The following is a 12,217-nucleotide window of genomic DNA, read 5'->3' as shown; positions in this document are numbered from 1 at the left end:
TTCTCTCTCTTCTCTTAGGGCTTTCTCAAGCTTAACAAAAACAACTCTGAAATGGTGTCTGTGCAAATGGGGAATGCTCCTGGTAGTGTAGAAATACTTTTGTAAAATCTGAAGAGTGCAGTGGAGTTAGAAGCATCCTACTTGACACTGCAGTTACTGAGGATCTGTCAGAACTGAATCCTTCCTGAGAACTGTCTATAAATTTATTTCTTCTGATGCAGTCTGTCCTGTCTGTGAATTGCTGTGTGTTGCATGAAACTCAAACATCCAGACAGCAAGCAGTTTGAAGCCAAATTGTTTCTTTCCTTCACTTTAAGGTGACATGTAGTTTTTGTCTTTCTTGAACTGTTTCACTGGCATCTTACTCCCATGAAACAAATATATTTTAATAAAACAGCTGAAAATGTGATGAGCAGTCTAGTCAGCCAAACTACAATCTAAGTTTTTGTATGTTCAGGCATATGATCCGGTTGCTAGATTATTAGAGTAATGCAAATAATATGTTGCAAAGCAGTCTCCTTTGTTTCCAAATTAAGAATGAAACAGAACCTTTTTGAAATACAGCTGCTTGGCTGGGTTTCAGGAACATATTTGCTCTTGTTTGGCTGGAAGTAGTAAGTAGCCTTTCAATGCATACAGTTGTTCTTTTGTCCACACTTACATATTAGGGCTGTCAAAATGGCAAATTAATTTTCTGTGAACACTTCAAATACGGCAAAAACAAAAAAACAAACAGACAAGCAAAACAAAAGCAGAACCAACCAAAGTTTGATGAAAATGCATTGATGTGTTTTGAGTTTAGCAGCTGCTTCCTATAGCGCTCAGAATCTTGTAATTTCATTTTGAGTCCAAACCTGTTTGCCTTATGATATTACATTGTGTCCAGGTTTTGGCTCTAGCAGGATTTGATAACTCTTCTATGCCTGTGTCTGTTTGCAATGTTTTTATATTTAGAACTGAAAATAAGCAAAGACATATGGAAAATGATACCAATATTTATTCCGTATGGAAAAAATCCAGTTTGCTGATGGGGCTTGGTAGAGTTATTTCAGTAATGTTTGTTCAGTACATTGTGGAATAAAACTAAATACATCTGAGCTAGAATTACAAGATATGAATGAATTAAAAAGACAAATTTGGTTTTTTCATTTATGAAGTGTTTATTTTTCTGAACAGTGACAGTCTACCCTGTTTTTTAAAGTGATTACTTTGCAATCATTGCAGGTATGTTTCAACAAGAGTCAACCAACCAATCAGAGTAGAATAAGTGTCTACCCTATCTAATGTGACTTATTTTGAGTTAACTGACACTTGAAACTTCCAAGAGTTAAATTTAATATGATTAAAATGTATGGAAATTTGACTTAAATCAGGCAGGACAGAGGCCAGTGGTTTGAATTTTTTCAGTGTTTAATTCATGCAGTTATTCTTTACAGGCATAGAACATTGTATGCAATAAGGACCCAGTTTTAAAAACCAAGTGTTATAACCATAAAACATTTTTAAAAGATCAGAAAAGGAAAAAAACCTGTCAAATTATTCAGTTTTTCTATATTTTGTTTAGTTCTTTTGCAGGTGGCATGTTTCAGAATGGACATTAGAACATGTCTGAAAAGAAACACGCAGTTGAGCATCTGATGCAGAGAGCTGTGCTGTGTCAGATATTCCTGCACAGCTTACAGGTCCTTTGGAATTGACAGTCCTGGTGTGCACTGGTAGCTATAAAATGAGCATATGATTATAGTATGATTTACATTCAGCTCTTGAGGATGTGTCTGCTTGAAGAAGTGCCTCTCCCTGCCCCAAGTGCTGTTCTGGCACTGGGAGACCCTCTTTTTGCTTGGTGGAACATAGCAGGGGACACACACTTTTCATTATGATCAAGAACTCTCTCCAAGAAAGTTCTTCCCGTTCTGTGGGATTAAGAATCAATTTAAGGATTTTAATGAAGACTGCAAGGGAGAACCTAGGGAATGATAAAGTTTATCCTTAAGTTTAATGAGCAATGTTAAGGACACAAAATCATCATACTTCCCCAGAGGCATTTGGGGGTGCTGGTGGGTGAGAGGCTGGACATGACCCAGCCATGGGCACTCCCAGCCCAGAGAGCCAAATGTGCCCTGGGCTGCATCCAGAGCAGCGTGGGCAGCAGGGCCAGGGAGGGGATTCTGCCCCTCTGCTCTGCTCTGCTGACACCCCACCTGAAGGGCTGCATCAGCTCTGGGGTCCCAGCACAGGAAGGACATGGACCTGCTGGAGTGAGCCCAGAGGAGGGACACAGAAATTATCAAAGGGCTGTAGCACCTTCACTGTTAGGAGAGAGTTGTGGTTGTTCAGTCAGGAGAAGAGAAGGCTCTGAGGACACCTTACTGCAGCCTTTTAGTACTTAAAGTAGGCTTATAAAAAATAGGAGGCCAGAGTTTTTAATAGTACCTGTTGCAATAGGACAAGGGGTGATAGTTTTAAACTGAAGTAGAACAGATTCAGACCAGATATAAGGAAGACATTTTTCATAATTACGTTGGTGAAGCACTAGAGCAGGTTGCACAGAAAGGTGGTGGATGCTCTATCCCTGGAAACATTCAAGGACGGGTTGGATGAGGCACTAAATCAGCTGGTCTAGTCAAAGATTGTTGTGGGGGGTTTGGGCTAGGTGACTTTTAAATGTCCTTTCCAACCCAAACCATTCTATGAGAAAAGCACTCTCTGTTTTGTTAGCTGTGGTGTTTGATAAAGGTATTATTGAAAGTCTGTAGAGGAGGAAGTAGGCCCTACTTTTACTAGATTCATTCATTCACTATTTCCTTTTTAGTTGAGGCCAAAATTCACACTTCTATGATTGTATCTCTCCATGCTTTAAAAGTCCTGTCAAAGAATAATTTACAGGTGGTCATTTTGTATTTTGTAGTATATCAAGTAGCATTGCAACAAACATTGTCTTCTGACTACTTCTCTGTGTTGTTCTCAAACTGTAGATCTCTTTTTAGTGGGTTTTTTTATTTAAAAACCATAGAATATTATGTAATCTTTGATATTTTGGTAGGGTTTTTTTTATTATACTTTTTCATGTTTCTTCCTGTTTGTTATGGCTCAAGAGGGATTGCCTTGAAAACATGCCAGTTGACAAATGGAAGTACAGCACACTTTGAGAGAGTCTTGTGAAATGTGTAGAACTTCAGTCGTTCTTTAAAGTGGCCTGATGGAGATACCAGGATAAAGATGTAACTTCATTATGTTTGGTCATTAGAAAAATCTGACTCCCTCAGTTTGTCCTGTAAATCAACCCTCTGGTGTCTTTTTGAACAGATAGACGGGCTATTTCCACAAGTAAATAAGAAAAAGGTGAGCAGGTTCAATGGTATGTGGTGTTATAGTTGTGTATCAAGTAGTAGCTTGAAAAGTCTTGACTGGTTTAATATGAAGTAGAATTTGCTTTTATGGAGTATTTATAGTCTGTGCTAATGAGGTAATTGATTAAAATGAAATATTTGCTTGTTCAAGCTCCACAGATGAAAATTAATGCAGCAGTGGTGGGTACCCATGGCCTTTTGTCCACTTGAAATCAAGGACAATGAGAGATGGGGCATATTTTTCTTTCAGCAATTATAGAAGACTGTAATTACAATTTCCCTGAAGAGGGCCTTAATTTAAAGTAAAGATCATGAAAAGCATTAAAATGGTACAAATTTGGCTCAGAGTCCAAATTTTGCTTCAAACACAGAACTGTGATTTGAGGTGAGAAGTGGGGATTTGCTGTGAATATGATGTGATTATAGTTTCTTCAAGGTATTACAAGAAATTTTGGTATAAACTTGCGAACATTAAAGCAAAGGAATATGACCCCTAATTTCAGTTCTGTATTGAAGCTACTATCCTTTGCTTTATTTAACTTTCAGCTTTTAATTATACAAGTAATATGTGGAGCAACGCTCCTTTTTTCCTTTTTTCCAGAATTTCTTGCCGTTTTTAAATGTGGACTAGCGCTGTAATGCCTGGTAGTTGCCATAAGAGGACTTTGAAAAGCAAAACACATGGAACTTTTCAAGCCTTGGTTTACATTGCTAAGAGGAAACCACATAAATCCTTTCCATAATGGAGCATGTGACAGTGATGACTGTTTTCACTCCAAAAGACAGTCTTTTTATCATTGTAGAATTATGATTAATAAGAGCACAGATTGTTTTGGACATACTTACAGTATGCATAATATTTGGACTGATGTTTATACAGTCTCTATCATACCCATAGGTTTTTTTTCCCCACAAGATTTCATATTACCTTTTTTTTTTCTCCCCTCTTTTCTCATTTGTTTTTTTTTTCATTCCAGCCAGCATATTGTGGCTTTTGGTTAATGAAATACTGCAATCTTCTTTTTCCTATTTCCAGTGCCTTCTCTGAGACTATGAATCTGACTTTCACTGATTCCTTAAGAGCGTTTTTTATCTTCTTGATATCTTTGTTCAGAAATGAACTACTGCTCCTTCACTTTTGCTTTTAAGGGACTTCAGAGAGCCTTCTAATTGCAGATTGGCCAAGCCAACTGATTAGAGCAGTTATTCTCTGTCTGTCATGTTTGAGGTGCTAATTTTGAAGGTTTTGCTCTCAGATTCTTCTATTGCAGACCTGAAGACTTGTTTTAATTGGCATTTCAGAGGTTTCTGAGAGGTTTAGTATGTTGTCAATCAGGAAGATGCCTGGGCATCTGCTGCTTCCTAAGTGGAAGTAAGTATAGGTGCCTTAGCTGCAAGCACCTTCAATCAACCTAGTTATTTGAGTTATTTGAGTTCATCTATTCTCAAATATAATTTTTCTTTCTTGTTTATTTAACCTTATTTTTATACAGGCAAAGGTTCTGACCATCAGTGTACTTGCATCGGTTAGAATTGTTGTATGTCAGTGACAGTGAAAGGTTCAATGTGTTGATGTTTTTGTACTCCAGTGCTTGCTTCTATTTTTGTTTTCAGGCTTTTTCCATGTTAAAGTATGAGTGATAATTTAGAAATTAAAAAATTGTCTGTCATATGATGCAGGTAATGATGAGACTAGATTTTTAAGAGTATGTTATCAAAGGTGAAAATCTTATGGTGGGAATGGATTTAAAACCAATACTGAAAGATGCTGATAGATAATGTATTGACTCCCTCCTTTCCTCCCCTTTTAAATCCTATGAAAACACAGAATGTTTTGTAGGAAACATTTGTTTATCTTCTGTTCCATCTAACATTAATCCCTCCCCACCCACCCAGTTTTTTCAATACAAAAGTTAACACTCCAAAGCCAAGTTCCTGAAGAGGGAGTAACCTCGTGCCAGAGATACTTGCTTTTTTTTTGTCTTCATGGTCTAAAACTCCATCATAAGTTGAATCTTAAACTTTTCTTCATATTTTTAGCGAATACCAGTGTTTGAAGTTCATTTGTAAATAAAACTTGGAAGTGAATTTTGCCCAGAATTTTGCAGACGGGCCAGTTTTTTGTAAGGCTTTGACTTAAGCATATTAATAGCTATGCTAGTAATTTTTTTCTCAGAATGAGATGAATGCTGCAAACAGTTCATTTTATGTATTAATAATAATGTTTAATAATTTCCCACAGCTCCCAAAAGGTTGCCTTAAACTATGATTACTATTAAACTATTCTAATTTTGTTCTCCATAAGAACAAAATTAGTTTGAGAAGCCTTTATTCTTTGTGTCAGAATTTTCTACACCCAGAAGTGGTCAAGCTCACTTTTCTTGTCAGCGGAACAAATCCACAGTTTTTCTTACAGTGTCTTATCTAACTTGCTCACTGCAGACATATGGACAGTTTGTCAGGTTGTTCCTGTTGGTTTTGGGTTAAAATTTCCTCCCATGTTTTTGTTGTGTCTAATGATGGTGCTTGCTGGTGTAGACCTTGACACAGCAGGGTCTGTAACTATTGAGACCTGTTTAATTACTGAAACTGCTCACAATGAAAGCACTCGACTGAAACTGTGCTAGGATTTCTGCTCTCATGAAAGCTGTACAAAGAAGAAAAAAAAATTCAATGGGATGGAGAAGGGCATTGTTCATGCAGTAGAGCTAAGTCTGTAACTAGTGGATGCTTGTGTACATCAATTTCTTTTCCCATGAGATCAATTTTTTTTTTTCACGCTCCAGATTTTGAAAAGTCAGGATAATAAAGAGACAGTTCTGGTGAGTTACAAAAAACTATAGAGATTGATTTATATGAGCACAGCTCGATAAAAGTTGCTCTGTAAATGCTCAGTAAAGTTGTTCAGCAAATGGTGCTCTGATGCAGGAAAGGTATTATATTCCCTTGATGGAAAACAAAACCCCTATGGTTGTATTTAAAGCACAACAAGAACTACATTAGCAGAATTTTATACTAGAAAGCGTAGTTTTCTATTGTCCCTCTAATTGAAAGGCTTTCAATAGTACTTCCATCATACATGCACAAGTAACTCTGTATCAAGCACTGGAAATACAATAATGTGTCAGCACTCTGAAGAAAAAGTGGAATTTTTGCCATTGAACATTGAACCTTCAAGGTTATTCTTCCCACTGTGAGTAAACAACATCAGACTGAACCACACAACAGATGTTTTTTCATCAGCTGGTCTTACCGAATAATTTTTGTTCATCTTGTTGGAAATACGTGTTTTGTATGAGTCATCATAGGAGGTGTGATTGTTCTTCTGTCATACTTGCAGCACGACTGAAAAACGCAGCTACACATGTATCTTTCAGATGCAATGTGGGGAAGCAGGGAAGAACATGAGTTCAAATTAAGGGCAAAGTTATTCTTCAATTCATGCTGTGAGTCTCCTATCCACAGTGTAGATCTCTGTTGTATATTCTGTACTCTTTTTTTTAATGAAACCTCAATGGGAGTTCTGCACTTGGAACATGTACAGAGTAAGCATTATTTATGCTGTGAAGATCAGAGGGGGGAAATTTTCCCCAAATGTGATCCTTTACCAGTATTATTGGCAGTGCTTTCTGTTTTGCTGTGACTCACAACCATAAGCTTAAATCACACAGACAGAGAGCTCTGAAGTCCTGTTCTGTGACCTGGACTTTCAGCAAGAACGTTGGAGGTCAAAACTGAGATGCATATATAGAGCTGTGCATTGATGCTGTCTAATGTTTGCTCATATTGTGTCTGGCACTATTAAGTGGTATTTAATTTCCTTCCACGTATGCAAAATTCACAAAAAAAGCTGAAAAAAGCCCAATACAACCAGTCACTAGCTGCCTGCTTTTGTTGATACTGGCAACTGATTGTAGTTTTCATTCAAAATTGTGTATGACAATTAGGCATGATCTATTAGTAGACAAGTAGACTTATCTCCTGCTTATATATATCACTTCATTTTCAAATTACATAATACACTTTAAATGATATGTGGTGGTATCATATCTTCTAAATATCTGTTTTAAATTGTTGAATTGCTCTTGCTTGTTGTTCACATTGTTTGCTCTTTACTAAAGTGAACTATTTACTACCTTTGTAGTTTCAATAGTGTTTAAAACAAAATTGCACAAAGTCCAGATTTGCATAATGGAATAGAGATGTCAACACAATGTAAACAAAACTTCAGGGGTTTGTCTCTTCTGTAGTCTCCCCATCAGAAATAGGCAACAGGAGGAAAGGCACAGGAATAGGGGTTTTGTCGTCCTTTCTATATTTTACACTTGTCTGAGGTTGTTTGCATGTTACACCTTTTGTTTATTTTTAGTTGCAAACTTCAGAAATTTGATTTGTAGAAATATTGAAGGTAGCATGAGTAATTTCATTGACATGCTGTTTTCAACAATACCAAGACACTACTGTTGTTAAAATGGCTTTTTAAACTCTATAAGTTACATGTGAAATCATTTCATAGTTAACTTTTAAGATACTTTCCACTTCTGCTTCAGTTGGATGGACCCTCACACTGACCTCCATGTGGTTCTGATTAAGTTTAAGAACATGATTGCTCCTAAAGCCCCAGCCCTTCAAAGGAGCATGAGATACATAACATGTAGGAAATGTTTACAGAACTAAACTGTGGACGGATTGAATATGCCATCTGATTTCTGTCCTCCTTTTCTATATTTGTTACACCCATTATTGCTTAGTTGTAGTTTAAGGGAACCTACATGGTTGCTAGTGTTCAAGGCTGAGTATAATTTGATTTTTAAAGTGGAATGTCAGAGAAAAAAGTATTGGAAAACAAAGCCAGAATTACATGAAGGAGAGAAAGAAGCACCATATTCCATTGTCCAGTTTAGTGGCTTATACTCCTCTGGAACAGTGAGATAAAGATGGTTGAAAAACCTGTTATCAATCCATCATCCATTGTAATTCATCTTCTGTTAAGGGAATTTTGCTGCCTGGCTGACAGTGGTACAGGGGTAGGATTGCTTTAGATGCTGTAAGATTGAGGATTAGAAGTGTGGTTTTGTTGTTGTTGTTTGCAACTTGTAAAATCTCTTAGTGCTTTAGCACAAGAGAAGGGAGGGAAAAGTCCCGAACTCATGGAGTTTGAGTTTCTTTTTAAACTTTGCTCATTCTCACTTAACACACAGGTTAAATGTATCGGAAGTGTGAGGAGAGAAAAGGAGGAAATTAATTTTTTGAAATTCAGGAATTTGGTCTTGCTTATCTTACTGGGACCTAGTGAGCATGAGTTTCTGTCCATTTCTCTGTTTGCCCATCTTAGGTATCCAAATTGTGGAATATCTTTCACTTCCTGTGGGAAAGAAAGAGAGTGTCTTCTAACTGGATTCTATGAATGTGCTCCTGCAGGGAACAGGAGCATCTTCAACAAGATCAGGTTGCTCAGAACCTCATCTCCAGTCTGGCCTTGAATGTTTCTATGGATGGGTCATCTACCACCTCTCTGGGCAACCTGTCCCAGTGTTTCACCAACCTCATAATAAAAAATGTCCTATTTATATCCACTCTAAATCTACCCTCTTCTAGTTTTAAAATCATCACCTCTTGTCCTGTCACAACAGACCATGGTTAATGTCTGTCCCCATCATTCTTACAAACCTCCATGAAGTACTGGAAGGTGCTATAATATCTCCATGGAGCCTTATCTTCTTCAGGGTGAACAGTCCCAACTCTTTAGGTCTGTCCTCATAAGAGAGGTGCTCCAGTCCTGTGATCATCTTGGTGGCCTCCTCTGGACTCACTCCAGCAGGTCCATGTCCCTCCTGTGCTGGGACCCCAGAGCTGATGCAGCCCTGCAGGTGGGGTGTCAGCAGAGCAGAGCAGAGGGGCAGAATCCCCTCCCTGGCCCTGCTGCCCACGCTGCTCTGGATGCAGCCCAGGACACGTTTGGCTCTCTGGGCTGGGAGTGCCCATGGCTGGGTCATGTCCAGCCTCTCACCCACCAGCACCCCCAAGCCCCTCTGGGCAGGGCTGCTGTGATCTGTGCATCCCCCAGCCTGGGCTGAAGTCAGGGCTGCTCTGACCCAGGTGGAGGACCAGCACTTGGTCTTGTTGAAGCTTATAAGATTCCTATGAGCTCTCTCCTACGGCTTATCCAGGTCTCTCTGGAAGAGATCATGTCCCTCAGGCACATCAGCTGCACCACTCAGCTGGATGTTGTCTGCAAATTTGGCAAGGATGCACTTGGTCCCACTCTCTGTGTCATTGATGAAGGCAGTAATCATTGCTGGTCCCCACACAGACCCAAGGGACACTACTCATCACTGATCTACACTGAGAGATTGAGTGGCTCTCTTTATGTGAGCATACAGCCATTTCATTTTGCTGTTAGTGGCCCAGCCATCAAATCCATCCCTCCAATTTGGAGAGAAAGAAGTTTTGGGGGACTGTGACAAAGGCTTTACAGAAATCCAGATAAAGAACATCCTTAAGTCTTCCCTTGTCTACTGGTGTAGTCACTCTGTTTTAGAAGGCCATTGGGCTGATCAGACAGGACTTGCCCTTCCTGCAGCCATGCTGGCTGTCCCAAGTCACCTGCCTGTCCTCTGTGTGCCTTAGCACAGCCTCCAGGAGTTTCTGTTCCATCACCTTCCCAGGCACAGAAGTGAGGCTGACAGGTCAGCAGGGTCCCAGGGTCCTCCTTTCTACCCTCCTTAAAGATGAGTACCATGTTTCCCTTTTCCAGTCACCCGGGACTTGCCCTGACTCCCATGACTTTTTAAATATCATGGAGAGTGGATTGGAACACTCTCAGTTTCAGGACTCTGGGATGCATTTTGTCAGGTCCTGTAGATTTGTGTAAAGGCCTTAGGTGGTCATGAAGCTGATCTCTTACATTTGCTCCCTTTCTTGTGTTCCATTCACTCAAGAGGTGTGAGAAAAGGTACTGTCAGTGAAGACTGAGGCAAAAAATTGTTGAATACCTCAGCCTTCTCATTCTTTCTTACCAGTTTGTCAGTCATCTCTGTTGTGGAGGTGCACTTCCCCTGATCTTCCTATTCTGGCTGTAAAGCCCTTGTTACTCTTTGCATCCCTTACCAAGGGATGCACAGCTCCTGCCTTGGGCTGCGTCCCTATACTCTTCCCAGAATACCTGTTCGTACTTACACATTGTGAAATGCACTGCCTGTGCATTTTCTTCTTGCCCAGTGCCAGGACTCCAGTGCCTTCCTTCCCTGATTTCTTATGCTTGGGGTTCAGGAGCTTTTGCCCTCTATGTCCTTAAAGATCTGTCAGCACTGTTCTGCTCCCTTGTCCTCAAGGACACTGTCTCAGGAGGTTCTATTACTACTATTACTAGCTTCTTGAAGAGCTAGAAGTTTGCTTCCCTAAAATTGAATTTTGTCATTCTTTATCTGGCCCATATATCTCAGGACTGAGAATTTTACTAGTACATTATTTTATAGAAGGCCATTCAAAATTATCAAAATGCAATTTCTTAGTCTTTTACCATTGCTTTATTTCAGTATTTTTTCAATAATTTCTTACTAGAACTAAAGCAAAGTTTGATATTTTATAAACATACATTTTTAAGTTTCCTTTGTAACTGATAAATACTGTTTGAAACAACCAGAACTTTCTGACACAAAGCTTTAGTATTTATTTAGAAATATTACTTCTCCAAGGAACTTACTTTGTCAATCAGTGACAGCCCTGTAGAAACACAGTGAAAATCAATCATTGATTCACCTGGGAGAGAAGCATGCAATGTTGTCTGGTCTGGGTTAAGAATTTGGAAGAAATTGCAGGTGTTGTAAGATTGCCTTAGTCAAATGAGTAGTATCTGAAAAAGGTTACTGGAATCCCTCCTGAGATGTTCTGGATCTGTTTTCCTTCCCCACTTTTTCTTTTTTTTCGTGTATGTCCATATAAACTATGGGTTGGTTAGTACATCTGTTTTGTGTATTTATGAATATTCCAGAGCTAAAGTATGCTGCTAGGCTAAACTCTACGGAAGAATCTCAGAGCTTCCAAAAAAAAGCTCTGCACAACTGTTCTTTTTTTCACCTTTCATTATTTCAAGTTGTTCTTACACATAGAATATAATGGATCAATATTTGTGGGCAATATCACTTTGGTGTGCATTAAAAGAGTAAGATTTTCCCTCTCTGCCTTAATTAGAGAGTAAAACCAGCAGAATTTACTACTTAGAATGTCAGAATATAGATGTGCTGGATGCAAAGGAAGCCATAAATTTTACAGATTTTTGAGTTAAAAATACCAGAAGAAGCACTGAAATCCATGAGCATGGTAGTTAGTAGGCAGTGGATGCTAAGATTTGGCCACAGGTAAGTGTATCAGATCATTTTAAGTATCTGATGTGAAAATGGCTTGGAGAGCTCTTACTGCAGTGTTCACTGCAGTTTTTTTTCTCTCTTCATTCTAACACTGAAACTAATAAGGTAATTTCCCCTCCTTGTGGAAGGTTCCTTGTTTGTTTTTTCAGTTCCTTACAGCTTGGTCTTAATAATTTCTCTGTTTTCTCTGTACCTCTTTATACCCTTTTGAAATCTCTGTGTTTCTAGACATTTTCACATGCCTCCTATGACTGGAGTATCTGTCTCTTACAGTACAGCATCTATCTTTACATTTCTCTTTAAGCAGGAAGAAACACCCCCACTTTTATCTGAACTTTGAGCACTGCTGCTGTGTGGAATGCTGCCTGTGCTTGCTCTTACATTTGACCTCCAATTGTGTTTTCTCAAGTTAAAATACAGCCAGGGCTTTGTGTACATTGAAGTGAGCTGACCCTGAATTCTGTATTAAGATTCCAGAGTAGCTTGAACTGGTTGGAA

The 12,217-nt window shown here is 38.9% G+C and overlaps 1 protein-coding gene across 2 annotated transcripts in view; it reads left to right on the top strand.

The window, feature by feature from the left end:
* The window catches only part of ARSB (arylsulfatase B), a 79,317-nt gene that overhangs the window by 6,645 nt on the left and 60,455 nt on the right, over window positions 1-12,217 (top strand). The window lies entirely within an intron of this gene.

Source organism: Poecile atricapillus, chromosome Z (genome assembly GCF_030490865.1).
Source record: "Poecile atricapillus isolate bPoeAtr1 chromosome Z, bPoeAtr1.hap1, whole genome shotgun sequence".
In the NCBI taxonomy this organism is placed as follows: domain Eukaryota; kingdom Metazoa; phylum Chordata; class Aves; order Passeriformes; family Paridae; genus Poecile; species Poecile atricapillus.
The sequence above is the reverse complement of the archived record's forward strand: the minus strand, read 5'-3'. Positions and strand labels throughout refer to the sequence as shown.